This window comes from Engraulis encrasicolus, chromosome 4 (assembly GCF_034702125.1).
Source record: "Engraulis encrasicolus isolate BLACKSEA-1 chromosome 4, IST_EnEncr_1.0, whole genome shotgun sequence".
Lineage (NCBI taxonomy): Eukaryota > Metazoa > Chordata > Actinopteri > Clupeiformes > Engraulidae > Engraulis > Engraulis encrasicolus.
In genome coordinates, this window is record NC_085860.1 from 12,775,723 (window position 1) to 12,795,661 (window position 19,939).

The window sequence follows — 19,939 nt, forward strand, 5'->3', positions numbered from 1 at the left end:
AGTAGAGGAGGAGGAGATGAGTAGATGAGAGGAGAAGGAGTAGAGGAGTAGATGTGGAGGAGAGGAGTAGATGAGTAGAGGAGAAGAGGAGTATGGAGAGGAGAAAAGGAGAAGGAGAAGAATAAGAGAAGTAGAGGAGTAGATGAAGAGTAGAGGAGGAGAGGAGGAGAAGAGTAGAGGAGGAGATGAGTGAAGGAGAATAGGAGTGGGCAGGTTAGTTAGTTGAATGCTGCATGGGACTGCTGGAGGTCAGGTGCGCCACCGGAAATGTTGCAGCCCCTTAAGGGCCTCTGTCAGTGCTGTTGTCAGGGCTTGGGCCCTTAGAATCTGTAACACCTTTCCCCCCTCTAGCGGCAACCATGCTGAAGGTTAGTTGGGTCAGCTCTGCATGGACGACAGCTCTGCATCAGCAGCACTACAACCCATTTGGGGGCTCTAGGCAAAATACAGACATGGGGCCCTTTTGAATTACTTTCGCTGTTGGGAGCCCCCTACAATGGGAACATTTGGTGGGTCGCTATACCTACACTGTAGGCCACTGCCTATTCGGCTTATTGGTGAGGCCCTAGGCAACTGCCCAATCGGCTTATTGGTAAAACCGTCTTTGCTCTGCATCATCTTCACCATAGCCCACCGTCATGTAGTCCATTGTCAGTGTTGGCTCATTATCAGTGGTGAACTGTGGACCTGGACCTTGGGCCCACAATAGGACCTGACCACATACTGAAGAGGGTGAAAAAAAAGTTACACACATCAATAACCAGAGCTCTGTCACACTGGTGTTCAGTAGAATAAAGGTTTCTTTGTCCTAAGTGGCAAGAATGATTAATTCAGGATTCTGAGCCCCCTTTTTGGCTGACAGTATTTGACACATGCTTTTCTTTGGAAATAGATTTTCTAAAAAGCCCTCGCTACAGACATTCTCCATCCATAGCGGCGTTGTCATGGGGAGTGAAAATAACAAATGGGGTGTTATCCCTCAAACATTATGTGGCTGGAAGTGTGAATTAAATATTCAAAACCGCCTGACCTGTCACTTTTGCCTTTCTCCAGTAGGTTAATGGCATAAAAAATGTACTGAAGATGAGATGAGGGATTTTTTTTTAACACATATGGGTGGCGAGGATCGGGAGCCATAATGATCCCTTAAGAGGATTATGGAAAGGAACATGTGCATGTAATCATTTGTATAGTAGAGATGCGGTGATGTGATTTTGTGCTGATTGTGAACCTTTTTCCGGGTGAGCGAGTGTTCGCTAGGGAACGCCTTAAGGTTAAACCTCTAGCAGAGGCCAGCCCAGTAATTGAGCGCATGGTGTGCCATTTCAAATAAAGTGTTTGATGGGATTGAAGTTTCTTTGCACATTTCTGTCATGGGGAGTCACATTTGCTATGTAATACATTTCTTGCCTTTGTATTTTTATTGGAATAAATATGTCGAGGCTTTTCCAGCATAGAAGCCTTGAGGATTACACCCACAGGGTTTACAGTGATTCCGGTTTCAGATTCAGCTCATTCATGTAAATTTGTTAAATGCATAGTTGAGACAAGCCCTCCAGAGCAGAAAGGATCGAGTAAAATCATAATAAACAATCATTGCTGACAAAAGAGTAAAAAAAGATCTTGCTGGTTGATATTATATTTAGAGTTTTTTCACAGCTAAGGGACCAAGAGATGCTTTTGCAGTAAGTGTACAATACTTTACAAACAGCAGATGCAGATAAATCTCTCTCTCTCTCTCTCTCTCTCTCTCTCTCTCTCTCTCTCTCTCTCTCTCTCTCTCTCTCTCTCTCTCTCTCTCTCTCTCTCTCTCTCCCCAATGTAAAAAAATAAATCAATACACAAAATGTATAAAAAGGAAATACAAAAATTAGGCACGACACTCATGTGAAAAGACTTAGGGGTGGAGGACCCTTCTGGCAGCCCCATGGTATAATATGGCTCTTTGCTGTGAGCCGTGGAGAAATGAAAGGAGATAGCACAGAGCGGCACAGAGCGGGTGGGCGGCAGCACAGCTGGTTGTTGGTAAGGAAAGGTTGCAATTATTCTCAAAGTATGAATATGTTCACTGAATCACAAATAAACAAAGCCAACATAAATATAAAACCAACAGCAATGCACACACATGCGCCCACTCACATAGCCTACGTATACACACATGCACGCACGCACACACACAATCACACACAGACACACAATCACCCACCTGCCATTGTAGCAGTGTACTGAAAGCACAGAGGAAAAGGCCCAACGAATGGATGGAGAAATCAATACAGGTGGCCATAAAATACCAGCTTAAAAAGGCACAGCAGGGGGGGAGGTCACAGTCAAGAGCTGAGAGTACATTTGGATGGCAACAGGAAACACTTGACTGCAGGAAGAAATGGACGAAACAAGTCACATAACCACCAGTCAATTGGCTTTCCCTTGTCTGGAATGCCACCAGTGCAGACCTTTGACTAGCACAATGGAGACAGAGTGCATTTATTTTAATATCTTGCATTAGGCTAGTCTGGGGTTTCCCATGGTGCCTTGTGTGCTCATTCCAAATTTGAATGAGAGCATGGAAACACACTCTGAGATGTTTGTCTGAGTTTGGAATCCCAACCATGGAAATCGGACGAATTGCAACAATACATGTTATCAGACCAATAGAAGCTTGCAGTTTGTTTACAGATCCTCCATGGCTACAACAGATGGCTACAACCAGCTTTCAATCACGTTTTTATATGGTATTTTAAAATAGTGTGGACCGACCTCGCCTACGAGACAATGAATAGATGGTTCCCAGACAACAGTATATCACCTGCGATATGGTCTGGCGGCTAATCGTCAATGTGATTGGCAGGGCTGTAGTCAAGTCCACCTTTGTAGAGTCCAAGACCAGACTAGTCAAGTGAGTCCAAGTCAATACAAGTTCGAGTTCAAAGAGGTTTGAGTCCGAGACAAGACAGAGCCCAAAAAGATTCCAAGAAGAGTCCAAGTCAAGTCCGAGTCACATGTCGGCCAGTGTTAAACAATGAAAAGGATAGATGTCAATAATGTGAATGTTTGAAGGTAACCTTTATGCCATGCATGTGAGGACAAACTTGTGTGTTACTGGATTTCAAGCTCCACTGTAGAATCTACTGTATGATGGCCAGTGTTCTAAACAAAATTAAGACAAACTCGTGCAAGACCATAAGCCTAATTTGGCAAGAGCAGTGTTCAAGTCCAAGACCAGTCTGAATTCAATAGTGAGCCTAAGACAAGTTCAAGTCCATAGAAAAATGGACTTGAGTCCGGACTCAAGTCTGAGTCTGGACTCGAGTACTATACAGCCCTGATTACAGGCATATTCATTTTACTTCCTTTGCATTTGAGCGCTACCAACTGTGGTACAGGTGCAGTACTCCGAAAGAAAGCAGGATATCCAATTCTATTAAAACACTGCTGCTGATACACATGTAGAGACATTCTGTAATACCCTAATGCTTAGCCTACTGTATGTTCATATAAACACCTCATCCCAAATTTGCTTAAAAATGAAAACTGGATAAGCCTCATACTAAATACGGAGATGCATGTAAACGTACAGTATTCACTGCAATTAGCATTCATATGTGGACACATAAAGTGCCGTGAACCAGACCAGACATTCATTTCACCCAGTTGTGAGAAACTTGTGATTTTCTTTTTTCCTTGACTCATCACGGTTGTTTTGGCCAGTTATTCTAATTAAATAGAACGAGGCCGCTGATTGATGTCCGTTGTTTATCAGTGAGCTGTGTCTGATGACTGAAGGGCTGGGGTGTACTTAAGTTAATGAAGACAGTATGTGGTAGCTCTATCAACCCCGTAGCTCTGCTGTCCTACTGAGACCAAGGGAGATTATTGGCTTTAGTGTTCCAGAAAGCCGCCATGTTGTTTACCTCAGGCTCACGCTGGGGGAGTCCTACAGTGCAGCCCTCTCACCGCTAATGAACGCATCACAGGGTACCGCAAGAAAAAAATCTAAATGGGCTCTACGCGTTTGTTTAAAGTGATACTATGTACACATAGTATCTTCTTGTTTGAGGCCTGTCCATTTTGAGGATGCACTCTGAAGAGGGCTGGATTGGGACTCAAAGACACCCTGGGCATTATTCTCATAGACCAGCACATCTCACAGCCCCCTGCTTTACCACTATTATGGCTAGCTCAGTTCACTGTCTATAGTAGACCAATGGGCTATACCATCTAAATTGAAGGTCAGTCTCCAAGGGGAACAAACAAACAAACAAACAAAACAACAAAATCAGCACCTGAGGGCTGCCAACCCAGCGGCGAAAAAGGCCTATATGCTAGATAACCAGTCAAGCCCCGCATGTGAGTCTGATAAAAAACTGTTTGCATGAAGGCCTATATGGATATTTTTGAAAATGCATTAGTTTTGGCCTCCGATTTACTCGAAAACTGAGTTTTGGAAAGTACATGTTGTGTTAAGCAGATGCAAAAAATATCTGCATTTAAAAATATCCACCTACATGTAGTGACTACACAAATGTTACACAGTATTCACCAATATTACACCCATAAGTAACATAAGTTGCTTTCAATTTGATTTCTGATTTGTTGTGTACTTGTTGATTTTCAGTTTGACGGTTTTTAAATGAAGGCATTAATGTGAAATATCTATATCTGGAATTATAAATGGCCCGTCAGTACTTACAGTAAATGTATTTCATCATATTTGTTTTTTCATCTACTGAGTGAGATATGCATCTTTATGAAGTCTTCTGTAGATGAATTTTGTTTATGAAATCTCATCAGATTTATTCTAAAGTCAGTCACATTTACAAAGAGAAAGACCTCCTCCATCATCAGGCCTCCATCTTAGATTGTCAGACAACTTAAGAAAGGGAAGTCAGTGTGTGATGATGTTTGGTAGGCATGTCCACGCCTCTCTCCCTCCGCAGACGGCAGCCATGTCTTCTTGACCATATGGCCCTCTCCAACGGTCTGAGATTTAAATAGATGCTGATAAGGTCATCAGCAGGGAGACAGCCGCATGCTAACTGACAGGGTTTCATGTCTCCTTAACCTATTCCGCCTTTGATCATCCAAAGGCTGGACATGCATGAAGATGCCTAATTGCCTCCCCCATATGAAAATATGGCTGTTTTGTGCACAAAAAAGGTTGCACGCCTACTGCCGCCATGCATACGCAATGAGCCCATCTCGGATTGTTTATCATTTCTCAAGTCGGCGTGTCATGAAGTTGAAGTCCGTGGAGACAAACTGTAAACTAAGCGTGCATACATGAATACATAAAATACAGACACAAACATAAATAGGCCTACATACGTAGATGCAAAAAGACTGTTGGAAGATAAAACAGTTAAGACTTGTAGGTGTCCTAACATAATCTCCTGAATGATGATGATGATGATGATGATGATGATGATGATGATGACAATGACGGTGATGGTGATGATGATGATGATGATGATGATGGATGCCTTCTGCTATCTATCTATCTATCTATCTATCTATCTATCTATCTATCTATCTATCTATCTATCTATCTATCTATCTATCTATCTATCTATCTATCTATCTATCTATCTATCTATCTATCTATCTACAGTTGAGGACGATATTATTAGCCCCCCTCCTGAAATTAGACATATCTCTTCATTGATCATTGAGAATGATCATTATTAATAAATGTATGTTATTCTGGAAACAAATACACCATGGAGATAGTATCCAATAAGTTACATTTGGACTTTTCCATTTTAACAATGAGTTTAAACAAAAAAGTGTAAAAATGGCAAGGACAAAATTATTAGCCCCTGTGAATAATTTCACATTATCACTTTAACAATTTCACTGTATTACCTTATCAAATTGACCTGAAAGAACACACAGGAAACAGAGGTAGCATTTAAAATCTGCGAGCAGATTTTATTGTTTAACGGCCGGAGGAGTTACTGCGTGGGGAGACACCCAGCAAGTCCTGAAGTGTATACAGAAACAAACTTATTTAAAACAGTCCCAGTCCCCCCCAGTCCATGACGTCATCTTTCCTATCATGAATATGTAAAACTATAGAATAGTGACATATATTGTCTCGTCTCCCCCTGGCTCCGTGGGCACTTAGTGGCGTCTGGTCTGTGATGGATAGTTTTTACCAGCCTAAACATCCAAGGTCATAGTTCAGTAGACTAGTACCCCAAACAGGACGACCAAGGCAGAGATGTTTTCCTTGTGGACCAGAGATGTCACATAACTCAGAGCAAAGGAGAGAGAGAGAGAGACAGACAGAGAAAGAGAAAGAGAGTAACAAAGAATAACAGAGTATATTTTCAATAATACATGTAGAGAATTTCTTAACAGCCCCCTTATCATTAATAGTCAATACAGTGCCATTTATGAACAAAAATTGACACCAGGCACTTTGATAAGTTGTTAACTATGTTGGCACATGTCCTACCAGGGATTTTGGCCCATTTTTTTCATTGCAAATAGTTAAGCTGGTCCAAATTGCATGGATGTTGAGGATGGACATTCATTTTCAGCACTCTTCAAATACTATCTGAAGGATTGAGGTCTGAACCACTCCATGACCATGGTTTTAGTATCCTTGAAGAACATTTGAACTATTTTGGATGCAAGTTTTGGGTTATTATCTTATTGAAAGATCTAGTGAAGATCTTAGCTCCCTCTATGAACATATTTTTGCAAGGTCACTTTCCACATTCTATCATAATTTTCAGTTTTTATGGTGCCGTACACCCAAACAAGGTTTCCTGTGGCTGAGGCTGCCACAGAATGATGCATCCATCACCATGTTTAATTGTGGAAACCATCTTATAACGATTCAAGGCCTATCCCTTTCTTCACCTGACAGGCAAAGCTCAAGAACACTCTGATATGCACTGCCTTTTGTAAAGTGGTTCTTCTGTGATGATGGCCCCAAAGCCCAATATGATGACAAGCCCTAACAACTGTCTTTCTGGTGGGGGGGGGGGGGGGGGGCGGGCCTCCAGGTGAGGCCAGGTCAATAACAATCATCTAGGCAGGTGTCCAATGCTTCTTTGGTCTAATGAGGCTAAGCAGTTTCCACAGTTACACATAGTGGAAGGGCATCAAGTTTAGTCTGTTATTCAGCCTCAGACACAGGGAGTCTGGGTCTGAATCTGGATTGCTGGGTCTTCGAACAACATTGTAACCCAAAGCATACATTTAGATTAGTTCAGAGGTTCTTCAAGGACACTAAAACCATGATATTGGAACCACCCGCTCATAGTCCAGTCCTCAATCCCACTGAGAGTCTGTGGTTAATGTCTATGCTCAGCATCCATGCGATTTGGACCAGCTAGAACACTTGGCAGTGAAGAAATGGGCCAAAATCTCTAGTGGGGCATGTGCCAACCTAGGTAGCAACTTATCAGAGCCTGTTGTCAGTTTTGGTTCATAAATGGCGCCATATTGACTATTAATGATCAGGGGGCTAATAATTCTGTCCTTGTCATTTTTGCACTTTTTTGTTTAAACCCATCGTAACAATAGAAAAATCCAAATTCAACTCATTGAACATTATCTCCATCAGTGTATTTGTTTCCAGAATAACAGAAATGGTTAATAATGGTCATTCCTACTGAGAAATCAAGAGAAATGTCTAATTTCAGGAGGGGGGCTAATAATATCGTCCTCAACTGTATCTATCTGTCTGTCTACAGTATTTTCTACCTCAGCAGATACACTCCCACACCAGTACTGTCCTATATCTGTTCTATATTTTTGGTATCCTAACATTCTCGAAAAACTACAGGCACCCCCTACTGCCTGGCTAAGGGCTTCTTAAAGGTTTAACTGTGAAATATGTTCTAAGATATCTGAATAGGGGCAAACATCCATACCGCTTCAGCTTACATGACAGTAATCCATGGAAATTCAGATTTTTGTAGTCACATTTCAATATCATTGACGGACACTTTTTTTCTTTTTCCTTTCAGATGTATGTTATAGCTTTTGGCAGTCCGAAAGTCTTGGAGAAATACGATTTAATAGTCCACTTTAAGCATGTCAGTGCATGTAGACGCAACTCAGCATGGCTCGTCTATCTGCGCATGCAGACATACTCTATTCTGCCATGCATCATAGATTCCCTCTATGGTAGATTTAGCACTTTCAAACATTCCACCAGACAAACAAAGGGTTTAAGAACAGACAGTTGGCCCCAACGATTGGTACAATACGCCTTGAATTCTAATGGGATCGACACATGAATCTGTAGAATATGCATGCATGTAGTATAGGGCCTATGTGTTGGAATATGCATGCTGTACAAAGCCGATGTCACGTTGCACAATTTGATAATGACTCTTAGTTGGGATTCTTCTGACGGTAATTTAGTATGGCAGCATCCTCCACACAGGGCTTATAATTTCTCTGCCCTTGGGATCTTTTATTTATGGTATCGTCTGGCTTCCCTCTGCACAACCCAAGCTCTGAGACAGAGATTACTTCCCCAATGTTTAATATGGTTGAGCTCACCAACCAGGCCACCGCGTGAAAAATGAAGGGAGAAGATTTGATTTGGACAAGATTAGATGAGTGCTGTAGCCCAATCCAGGCGGCAACATCTTTTACAGAGGGCTGCAGTGTCATGGAGGCTATTGTCTTGGCAATATGCTGACGGCCACAGCAAGGCAATGAATTGTGCAGCGTCGAGGGTAAAAAAAAAACAAATAAATAAAAAATATAAAAATATATATATAAAAGGGCCTATGTTTCACAGGCCACAAGCAGAATTTCTTTGCTCAGTCTTGGTCGGAGGACCACTCATAATAGGGCTTTTTCAAGAGAACACATTTGTCTTGAAAGACTAAGCAAAAGGAAAAGAGCAGTATTGCGAGCAGGAAGAGACAGAGAGGGAGACAGAGAGAGACAGAGGGAGAGAGAGAGAGAGAGCGACAGAGAGAGAGAGAGAGAGAGCGAGAGAGAGAGAGAGAGTGAGAGAGAGAGAGAGAAAGTAAAAGATTGGTCAGTGAGAGTGCAATATGTCTGAATATCAGTGGCAAGTATCTCCTTAGTGTCTTCTGTCTCAGCTTCAGCTGAGCCGTGGGCACCTTCGACACCAGACTAGTGTCATTACTGGAGCCGTCCACTAAATTGCATTGGCAGTAGTGACCTTTCTTTAAGATTGCCAATGCTATAGGCAGAGACCGTCCAATATGGAGGGTCAGAAGCTTCAGGTGTGAGTTCAAAATATTTTGTAAACAAGGAGAGCACCCCATTGCCTTCAGTGTTGTAGTTATGGTAGGCCTACACTGTAGGGTGGCTTGCTACATGGTTCTTATGAGTAACGCAGTCTAAAATCGCTGCTGAGTTTTGTGTTTCTGCTTTTGTGTTTCTTTTAGTTAACAATATTACGTACATAGGCCCTACATGCCAGAGACAATTCAAATATGCAATAATATACATTATGGTCAACTCAGAGAAATGCCTTACTGTACGTCATATAATGCCTCGTGTCATATAATACCAATAAAATGACAACCTGCTGCCTGCTCCCACCAATTTGGAAGATGCAGCAAATAACAGTTGTACTCTCTCCTACGTCTTATTGACGTAAACAACAATAGTAGAACAGTAGAGCACACTAGCAACGTGATGGTTTGATTTGTGACTAGTAGGCCTACATGGAAACGGATAGTTTACAGGAAGCTGCAAATAACTGTGATGGAAGTTCAAAGGTACATTTTTGTTGCTCCTTGTTGCTTTCAAAGAGATGATGATTTCTTGCAGTTGTTAAATTTCTTTCAGAGACCAAACTCAACAATAAAACAACTGACTCAGTACACGGGAAATAATAAAAATAAATCTGAAAGTGCTCCTCCACAGTATGTAAGAATTGAGCTTCTTGTCTGGAAGACTTAAATTTCGTCTCCCAAAGGCACTCTTCTCTTAGGTGCTCAGGTATTTTCTGTTTTCTCAAAACTCTCATTACAGTTTCCCTTCTCTCGCTGTGCAGCAGTCATAGTGTTTCTGATGAATGTATAACTATTTCCTTCAACCGGAGGTAGCCTATTAAAAAGGTCCACCAGTGAAAAGTGTTGGTGCACGATTTGCGATTTGGAACAGCAGTCGAAACATAATCTTGCAGTCAAAACATGATCTTGCCTCAAAGGGTCCACCTTTTCAGAGGAGTAAAAAAGAAGTCCTGATTTGCTTCCATTCACTTTTTTAAGCTACATTCAGGTGTCTATTAAGTATTGCTCTTGGGGATGAAGCCTCATTTCTCTTTTGATCGTTCCAAAATGCAGGCTGTTGCCACTTGCACAAAAAAGAAGCCTCTTCCTCTACCTCTACCCATGTACACACTGATGCTAATGACTTTAACGTGTGGGCCTATGTCTATACCTTCCTCTGTCGGTTGATGGTGCCTTTTGACAGTTTAAGGAATGTAAAAACAGCAATTACACTTTTTTGTAATGGCGCTTTCTTGCTCTTTACATGGTCTTTCGGACCTTTTCAGCAGACCAGTTTACATGTGAGCAGCATGCATAGTCTTTTTTTTTTTGGTCTATGTATGAAAGCACACTATTGGTCTGAGGATGTGAATGTCTGTATTCAAGGCTTGAGTTGGAGGGAGGATGCATGGGCGTAATTTATGGTGGGGACGGTAGGGACACGTCCCCACCAATATTTAGCCCCCTACTGTGTAATCACGACCAGTGTTGCCGGTAACGTTGTAGTCGCACTACTTTTTTTCAGTAACGAGTAGGCTAGTAGTCTAACAACTACCATTTCAAAACGTCAGATTAAAGTTACTTATGTAAGACACCGTGCGTTACTATTTCTGGTACATAGGCCTGCCTACAGTACTTTTTGTTTCAAGCGAGGAGTTTGTGGCGACGCCTGAGTATATGATATGAAAAAAAAAAACTTTTTATGAAAACTTTTATGAAATGTGATAGAGGGATAACTTCGCCCTGCCATTAAATCAGATTGTGGTGAAATGTAGTAGCCTAGTCCTACGTATAGGCCTACAAACGGTTCTGAATCTTAATTAGCCTATTCCAACAGTTGTGCCGACATCATCGGCAATTTCTAATTCACTATTTGGGTGCAGGGACCGGAGCCCTGCAGATGCGTAGTTACATGACAAGCAGAGAGAGGCGGAGAAAGGTGAAGGATAAAGTGGCCTATTTAAGAAGAAATGTGGTATCTGCGCAGCGCAGATAATAACGAATTGAAAAGCACACTTTATCTACTAATACAGGTGTAGCCTATTTAAACTACCGTCGAAAGGACGGGCAGGCTTCAGAATCTTCAGTCTTCCGTCGGACAAAATCCGTAGGACAAACCTCTGTTAACGCAACCCATGTGGTAATTGAAATAGTTCCTAAAGGAAGGCTACACTTCGGCAAAACATTTCCCTTATTTCATATTAAATTAACCTGACTTGGTTTTACAGGCTATTTAACTGTAGGACAACTGAGTAGCCTAGACTAATTGCTGCGACTTGGTTCTGATCTCGCTGAACATCCAACGCGGCTGAAATGGAAGCCTTCTTCCATGAAGAGTATGTAACCAACATCATTCAAAAATCGCAGATAGGCCTACACCTACTCATTGTGTTGTATTGCATTTCGGTCATGTAGAAGGGCTACAAAGCTAACTGGTATGTTGTAGCATTAAAATTCGACTACAACATGACAGTTGGTGCGCAACTATGTGGTGACATCGCTGGGATTTCTGTCAAGACGCGCTGCGCAAAGACACTTGCACGCGCACGTGTGTTGCCTGTAGGCTGCTATGATGCAAACGCAGCTACAGGCAGGGAGAACGCGAGAGATAGGGAGTTAGACTATGAGAATGTGTTGTTTTGTATGTAGGCTACAACAGTCCACACAGCATCGCTAATTTTGGAGGATAAAAAGGGTCAGTCGGCACCGGAACCCAAAAAAAATTTCTGGGCCGGGTCTTATTTATTTTTTATTTAAAAAAACATGCAAGCTTATTTCAAGAAAAGGTTTGCAAATGTCAGTAAAATAGGCCTAAATGTCAATAAAGTGAGTAGGCTAGGCCTATTGGCAGAACTGGTGATCATTTTCATGTTAGGCAATACCACTTTGCTGACATTTGAACCCAAAGCTACTTATATGTTATTGGTAACAGTCTCTGGAGCAATGTTGTATCAGAACTAGCTGCTTTGGTCAATTTCACTCCAGTCATGGATGGAGGTGTAAACAGAGGTAGCCTAAGGGTGGGATTTAAGCCTGCAACCGTGTGATTGAAAGACCAACTTCCTAAGGAACGCTCGTTGACATATCATCTGCTCATTGATAAAATATCTGTGTGCCATGAACTTGTGATTGGTAATCAGCCCCCCCCACACACACACACAGACACAGACAGAATGAAAATGGTCAAAAATCATCCCCCTCTAAAACCATTGAGCTACATTCATTCGTAGGCTAGTACATTCACATATTGCGTTAAAATTTTACTTTTAACAACTGTATTTTCTGAGAAACCCACGAACCCCCACCAATTTTGTGTCCCCACCAATGTCAAAGTCAAAGTTACTCCCTTGGGAGGATGGATCCTATGTGAGAGTCACAGTGCCCCCAGCCCCTCACACATGGGTACTGCTAGCAAGACGTTTCTGTAGGGAACACGCATAGGCTGCTGGTCTTGCCAAAGTGCCACAATAAAGAAAGGGATATTAACGAGACTTGTTTTACAGTTAATGTTTGGAACAATAAATGAATAGGGATAGCCTAGCGGACACTATATTATACTATATTATTAACACTAAAAACAGCCTATCCCGTTTCAGATGTGTAGACTGTTGTGCCTTTAGACAAACATCCAAGCTTAAAAATAATAATTCAGTTTATGTGATGTGAGAAATGCAGCACCTGCGTTATGATGCCATTCATCTTCAATTAGGCTATTATATTATAGGCTATATTATATTATATTATATTATATTATATTATATTATATTATATTATATTATATTATATTATATTATATTATATTATATTATATTATATTATGTTATATTATATTATATTATATTATATTATATTATATTATATTATATTATATCAGTAGTTTTTCATCGTCCTGCATAAACCCTGCTGTAGCCGTATGCCCACATGGTGTAGGTCTACTTTCAAAGCTATAACGCACGAAGCCGTTCCAATAGTCGCTTCCTCCCGCCCTCCCGCCGATACCAGCCATCCAGCCATCCACACAGGATTCTTTCGAGCCACACAGATTAGACAGAGGCTGAAAGAACGGTCTTGTTTGAGGCGAATGCGTAGGAGACACTGCCTTTCTCTACTCATACACCCACCCTCTTTTAATGACCAGCACTATCAGACGCCAGAGAAGTCTACCCTTGCCTAGAAGGATAGGTTCCTGATCCCAAGAACAGACCAAGTACCCTGGGATGACTTGGCAGAACCAGAGGACTATTCGCTGATCATCGAGAAGTCGGAAATTTCAGAGAAACCAAATGAGTTTTTTATTCGTTAATTCAAAGCAATGGACTTGAGATAGGGGCTGACAGTTCGCCTTTTGCATTGGGACTTACCGTTTCAGGAGATGAGTGAGGATGCTCGCAAGGATCAGTAGGTGAGTCGTAATACCACACGCTCGACTGCGGCAGGTAGAGCAGTACCAGTATCATTATCGGCTTTCTATAAACATTGAGCCAACGGAGCTTTGCGGTATCTTAAACTAGGCGAAGGTGTGGTTCACAGACACTGCTATAGCATGTCTTCGAATTCTCTCTTGCTGAAATGGAGGCATCACAGCGTAAAGGGAAATTATAGATTGTTTTGACAGGTTACAGCATATTGGCGCAAGGGCAATTTGCATCGTATATTTTCATCTCCGCGTTTCCGCAGCCTAGCCTGCCACTGCACTGTTGGAATTTGAAAACGACGGAGGATGAAATCTGATTTGTCTTCTTGGGCAGTATACTGCAAGTTACTAACTAAAGGAATTATTTGAAGCCCGCTGGAGAAGAGGGGTGCCTTTACATTTATGTGAATCCGTGCGTCCTCAGGTAAAAGGAAAAAAATCGACCATTGCGTGTCGACCATACCCAATTTCAAAGCAGTGTAACATCACATGAGTTGTCATGTACTGATGTGATTTTAACAATGTCTATATGCGCGTATGTGTGAGTGTGTGCATGTGTGTGTGTGTGTGTGTTAGTGCGCGCGCGCGCGTCTGGGGGTGGAGGGGTCTGTCAGTGCGTGCGCGCGCGCTCGGACTCATGCGCTTAATCAAAAAATAAAATAGCCTACTAACGGGCGGAATGCATTCGGTGAGCCATTAACGCCCATTCTTACTGTCGTGACTTCCTTACCTCTAGTCCACACCATATTCTCCAGTCTTTTGTCAACACCGGTCATTTCACAGAGGTGCACCGAGTGTCGTTGTCTGGTGGTGTTTGATGACACATAGCAGTACATTTAAGGACCTATGATTGAATAGCACCCAGTCTGTGTAGTTGCTTTGGGTTCAGCACTCACATAGGTGGCGTATTTTTTATGCGTAACTTCAGTATGTTTTGTCTTCCATACTTGTACATATGAGTGCAACTAAGCTATTCGATTTTCTGAACGAAGTACTCTTCGTTAAATAAAAAATCTTCTGTATGTAGTTTCTATGATGAATCAATATTTTTAGTAAGTCTTGTACTGTAATAAATAGCTTAAACGTTCAAATCATCCATAAAACAGTCTACCAGGGTGTGGCAGTTTGTTTGCTGTTTTGTCTGATTTTCGTGTGTGTGTGTGTGTGTGTGTGTGTGTGTGTGTGTGTGTGTGTGTGTGTGTGTGTGTGTGTGTGTGTGTGTGTGTGTGTTGGAGTGGGGAGGAGGGGGAGGGGGGTTGTGTGTTCCCATCTGTTAGGATTGAAGCCAATAACCTTTGTGCAAAATGTCCTTATTATGTCGCTCTGCAAACTGGCCTTATTATGTGTTTCTCAACTGTTCAGATATGGCAATATCCTGGCAAACCATTGTAAAACAATGTGTTTGTTTATTAAAAAGTGTCTAGGTTTCATTTCTGTTGTGCAGTTAAACATCTTTCGAAAAATGCACTCATTTTGATATTTATAGTGTCAATCCACCTCTCTGGAATGGGGACACTACAGTATTCAATTGTTTATGCAGCTTCATATAATTGATTTCATATGAATTTATATTATTCATTATTATTAACTGTTGAATGCTTGTGTTCAATGGTGTTCAATGGCATGCTCAGTTATACAGTATAGACAATATACATTTTGAGAAATGTTACTGTTCATTCATATTGTTGTTAGTGGGTTTCTCTGTCCAATTCATTGTCAACTCAAAGGTAACACATGCATCTTTTCCCCACTGGAGCACTTTAATTCGGGCTTGGCATCCGCTGACAGGCAGGTGTGATAGAGCATACTCCATGGGCTTTCTCTTATATGATCATCTCTTATGGTTCTCTGCCTCACAGATACCTATTTTCACTGGCTTAAAGAGTTCACACCTTTTGTTTTTTGCTGACAACGTCCCATGTGGGTTCGGTCTTTATTTAAAATTCCATGATGACATAGCATGTTTTTGAAGTCGTTTTTTTCTCCTCTGAGAGAGCGAGAGCTAGAGAGTGAGAGAGATAAAACAAGGCCTGCTCTTGTTGCACGCTGTACACCAGTTAGATTTATCTGGCCCCATTTGTGGGCTCCCTGAGCGAGAGGAGGGAAGCTGAGGTTGTTAGGGGGAGTGTGGCATTGCTTAGCTTCTGTCATTGTTCTCTCTGTTCTTTTCTTTCTCTGAGTTTGTCTTGGAGCTCGTTGCATCCTCCTTGCTCGCTGCTTTTGTTTGTTGTGTCCTCTGTGGCCTCTGTCGGAGTAGTATAGCAACAACAGCACTTGCTCTCAGTCAGGCCCTGCAGAAAATGGACATGTGTGGTGTGGTGGAAGGCAGGCGGTCGGGCGGCAGGCTGGCCCCATAGGGGTGGTGGTGTTGCTGGGAGAGGGTGGTGTGCCATGAGCCCTGGTGGTGATGGTGGTGGTGGTGGTAGTGGTGGTGCCGGTGGGGTGCCTGGATCTTGCTGTGAGCCGTGCGGCTCAGTCTGACTGAAGCCCAAACCCCCAGATTGATGTGGATTGTTTGCCTCTGAGTTTGTCACTTTGGGACTACTGTTGTGTATTCTACTGTCTGACTTGCCACTCACTCATGGTTATACCGCTGTAAAAAAAGATTGTAGAGCAGTCTTTATTTTTTTATATATTGTTTAACTCAGTGTCGCTTGGAAGGGATCCAAGGAGCGATAGCTGGTACTGGCTGCTCAGTATGAAGACAGGAAACACTTCCTTATACGATAGGACATCACCCATTTCCTATCCACTAACCCAGAACGTATTGTCTCTTTTTCTAGTTTAGAAGTAGCCTGGGAGAAAGCCCACCGTTGATTCCGTCAATCAGTCTGGCGAGGAATCCATCTCCGTGGAGGGAGGGTGATGGTCTGTCCTTACACTGCAATTTTAATTGGAATTCCAAATTCAAATGAAAGTTCAAGTTTTACTTTATTAGCATGACTGTTACTGTATTGCAAAAGCATACAAATGACAAGACAAAAGTGTGAATCGTGTTATCTTAACCAATCAGCAACAGACTCCGCGGGTGAGTTCTGCGTCACCACTGTTTGCTGATTGGCTAAACAGTGAGCGAACCGAGCTAGGAGGCTTTCGCCAGATTATGTGCGGAGCCAAAATGTTTGAGTGGAAGTACTGTACATAGGATGGCGTCGCCAGTCTAGTTTAGAAGCCAGATGAAAGGCAATTGTGTTGGTGGTACATTTAGCGCTATGGAGATTCTAATGGGCTGGTCACCAGTTGTGTTGTTGGTACATTAGTGCTTTGTAGATTCCATTGGGCTGGTTATCAATGGTCTTCACCTGCCAGCTGGCAGTCTTCCAATAAATAATACCCCATTCCAGAACATGGCTGATACCCCATTCCAGAACATGGCTGTGCCTACTGGATAGATTAGCTGCCTATCCCAGGATCAAATGAATGTACCAAAATGCCAAATAAAATGTCATAATGAAATGGCCAGCCAGTCTAGCTACAGTATGTATGTTCTCAGATCGTACAACACAGAGATATGACTGGTATTAGGAACATGCATGCGCGTTAGCAAATAAACACACAGACAAGTCCAGGCTCACATCTAATCATGCTTAAACACATTTCTGTCCCCGCTTCCCTCCATGCCACCCCCCACCCGCCCTCTCATGTCCTAGTGGCATTTAGGACGTTCGTCATCAATTCAACCACTTCCAGTAAATTTGTGATTATGCCCAACCTCAAAATGTTAATTAAGATGGGGCCTTCTGATTGAATCCCAGGGAAATGTCACGAGGCGCTGGGGACATACAGTGCTCTAGTATGGCAACCAGACACATAACACACACACACACACCACACACACACACATGCACACACACACACATGCAGACATGCACACACACATGTGTGTGGCATAGTGGCCTGAGGAAATCAGTTAGAATGGGGTAATCATTTTGAAGAACCGTAAGACACACACACACACACACACACACACACACACACACACACACACACACACACACACACACACACACACACACACACACGCACGCACACACACGCACGCACATGATTTATCGCAGATTTTTTTTTTAATGTTTTATTTTTTTTCACATGTGGCTTGGTTATAGCACAATACCCAGAAGATGCATGCTACCTTTTAAAAACATTTATGACCGCCCGAGGACTGAGAAACGTTGTGTCTTGTAAAAGGGCAGCAGCCACTGGAGCAAGATGATGATGTCCTCTCCTCTGCCATTTATTTCCACAAGCTCTTTTCCTATACGCGCCAGTCACTCCACTCACACAGACACTCAGCAGTTAAAACCGTTAGAGCTGTTATTATTATTTGTGGCGCACGTCTGTTAGGAACCTGTCCCTTTTCCCCAAAAAGTTCTATTCATAAGCAGCTTCTGAGGGATTAGATGCCGAAATAGGCCCAAATGTGTTTTGGAAAACAAGGTTGTCTTTTAGTACAAACCTTTCCCTTTTTTTCGCCTCTCTTTCTTTCTCTCCCTCTCCCTCTCCCTCTCTCTCTCTCTCTCTTTTTTTCTTTTGTTCTATCTTTTTTCCTTCTTTTTTTCTCTCTTTCCTCCCCATTCCACCAGTCAGCCGTGATTTTCAAAGCCTCCTTCTGCTGCTCCCACTCCCGCTCCCCGTAGCTGGCGAGGTCAGGGTTCAAGGCTCTGAATGGTGTGATTATGCTTACAAAGTGTCTTGCGCACGTCCCAGGAAGCTCAATCAGTATTCAGCAAGTCGCTGATGAATCAATGCCACAGCCCCAGCCCCAGCCCCAGCCCTCTTCGCCTCTGCTCTCTGCTCTGCTCTGCTCCTGTTGCCGGAGGTCTGCTGCTGAATTAAAAGGCAACACCCATCATTTGGCAGATGTGATGATTGACACGCGTGTCAAACGGCTGATCAGGGGGGCTGTAAATTACATTAGGTGGGGGTGGATAACAGCCCTGCACGGCGCTTCCTGCTGAGAACGGCACACCCGGCAAGGCAAGGCAAGGCAAGCACATCAGCATCTGTGGTGGTGGTGGTGGTGGTAATGGTGGTGGTGGTGTGTGTGTGTGTGTGTGTGTTGTGTGTGTGTGTGTGTGTGTGTGTGTGTGTGTGTGTGTGTGTGTGTGTTGTGTACGTATGTGTATGTGTATGTGTATGTGTATGTGTATGTGTATGTGTATGTGTATGTGTGTGTGTGTGTGGTGTTGGGTTGTGGGGGTGGGGGTGGTGGTTGTGTGGTGTTGGTGGTGGTGGTGGTGTGTGTGTGTGTGTGTGTGTGTGTGTGTGTGTGTGTGTGTGTGTGTGTGTGGTGTTAGGTTGTGGGTGTGTGTGTGGTGTTAGCTGGTGGGGGTGGGGGTGGTGGTGGTGGGGGTAAAGCTGAGGTAAGCAGTGCCCCGTGAATGCAGCCCAGGCGCCTAATTGGATTTGTTTATTTATCTGTGGTGGCGGCCATATTGATATGGCCCCGGCAGTAAATATATCACCAGAGCGAAAAAGTGCATCAATATTCATTATATTATCCAACGTTTGATTTGTGCGAATATGGTAAATAAACGGAAATAGAAAATCAGATGGCCCATATTTGGAGTCCCCAGTTGGTCCCTCTTCTTCTTCCAGGTGGAAGGCACTCTCTCTCTCTCTCTCTCTTTTTTTCTTTCTCTCTCTTTTTCTTTCTCTCTCTCTCTCTCTCTCTCTATCTCTCTCTCTATCTCTCTTTTTCTCTCTTTCGTTCTCTTTCTCGCTCTCTCTCTCTCCCCCCTCCCTCTCTCTCTCTTTCTCTCTCTCTCTCTCTCTCTCCCCCTCCCTCTCTCCCTCTCTCGCTCTCCCTCTCTCCCTCCCTCCGTCTCTCTCTCTCTCTCCCTCCCTCTCTCCCCTCCTCTCTCTCGCTCTCTCTCTCCCTCTCTCTCTCTCCCTCTCTCTCTCTCCCTCTCCCCCTCTCTCTCTCTCCTTCTCCCCCTCTCGTTGTGGAGGATGTTGTTATCACTGAAGAAGGAGTAGAAGGAGATGGCATTAATGGGCTCTTGTTGATGCATATATGACTGCCAGATTATCCCCACCACGCGGCCACGAGGGCAGAGTAGAGCCTTCATTTGCCGAGTTGTTGTTGCTGTTGCTATTGTCCACCGCAGTCCTGACCACAACTCTCTGTGTACGTCCTGTGTGCTGCGTGCTGTCAAGTCGTCATATAGATGTTTGGAGTGGAGGGACATGCTTGAAGGGCCGTTAATGTGTCCACTTACCCCTGTTATGATGACCCCCCCCTGACTACTGTCACCGGGAGGCCTTCAGCCCTGATGATTACCCTGCTGAATGGCCTCTTCAC

At 43.1% G+C, this 19,939-nt stretch overlaps 1 protein-coding gene across 2 annotated transcripts in view; it reads left to right on the forward strand.

The window, feature by feature from the left end:
* The window catches only part of lingo1a (leucine rich repeat and Ig domain containing 1a), a 101,244-nt gene that overhangs the window by 57,302 nt on the left and 24,003 nt on the right, over nucleotides 1-19,939 (forward strand). The window contains exon 1 of one of the 2 annotated variants that reach the window (XM_063196711.1): nucleotides 13,293-13,623. The exons of the other annotated variant lie outside the window; for it this stretch is intronic. The gene's annotated coding sequence lies outside the window, so the exon portion shown is untranslated. Of the gene's footprint in view, nucleotides 1-13,292; nucleotides 13,624-19,939 lie in introns of those variants that run through there. 2 annotated transcript variants of the gene reach the window in all.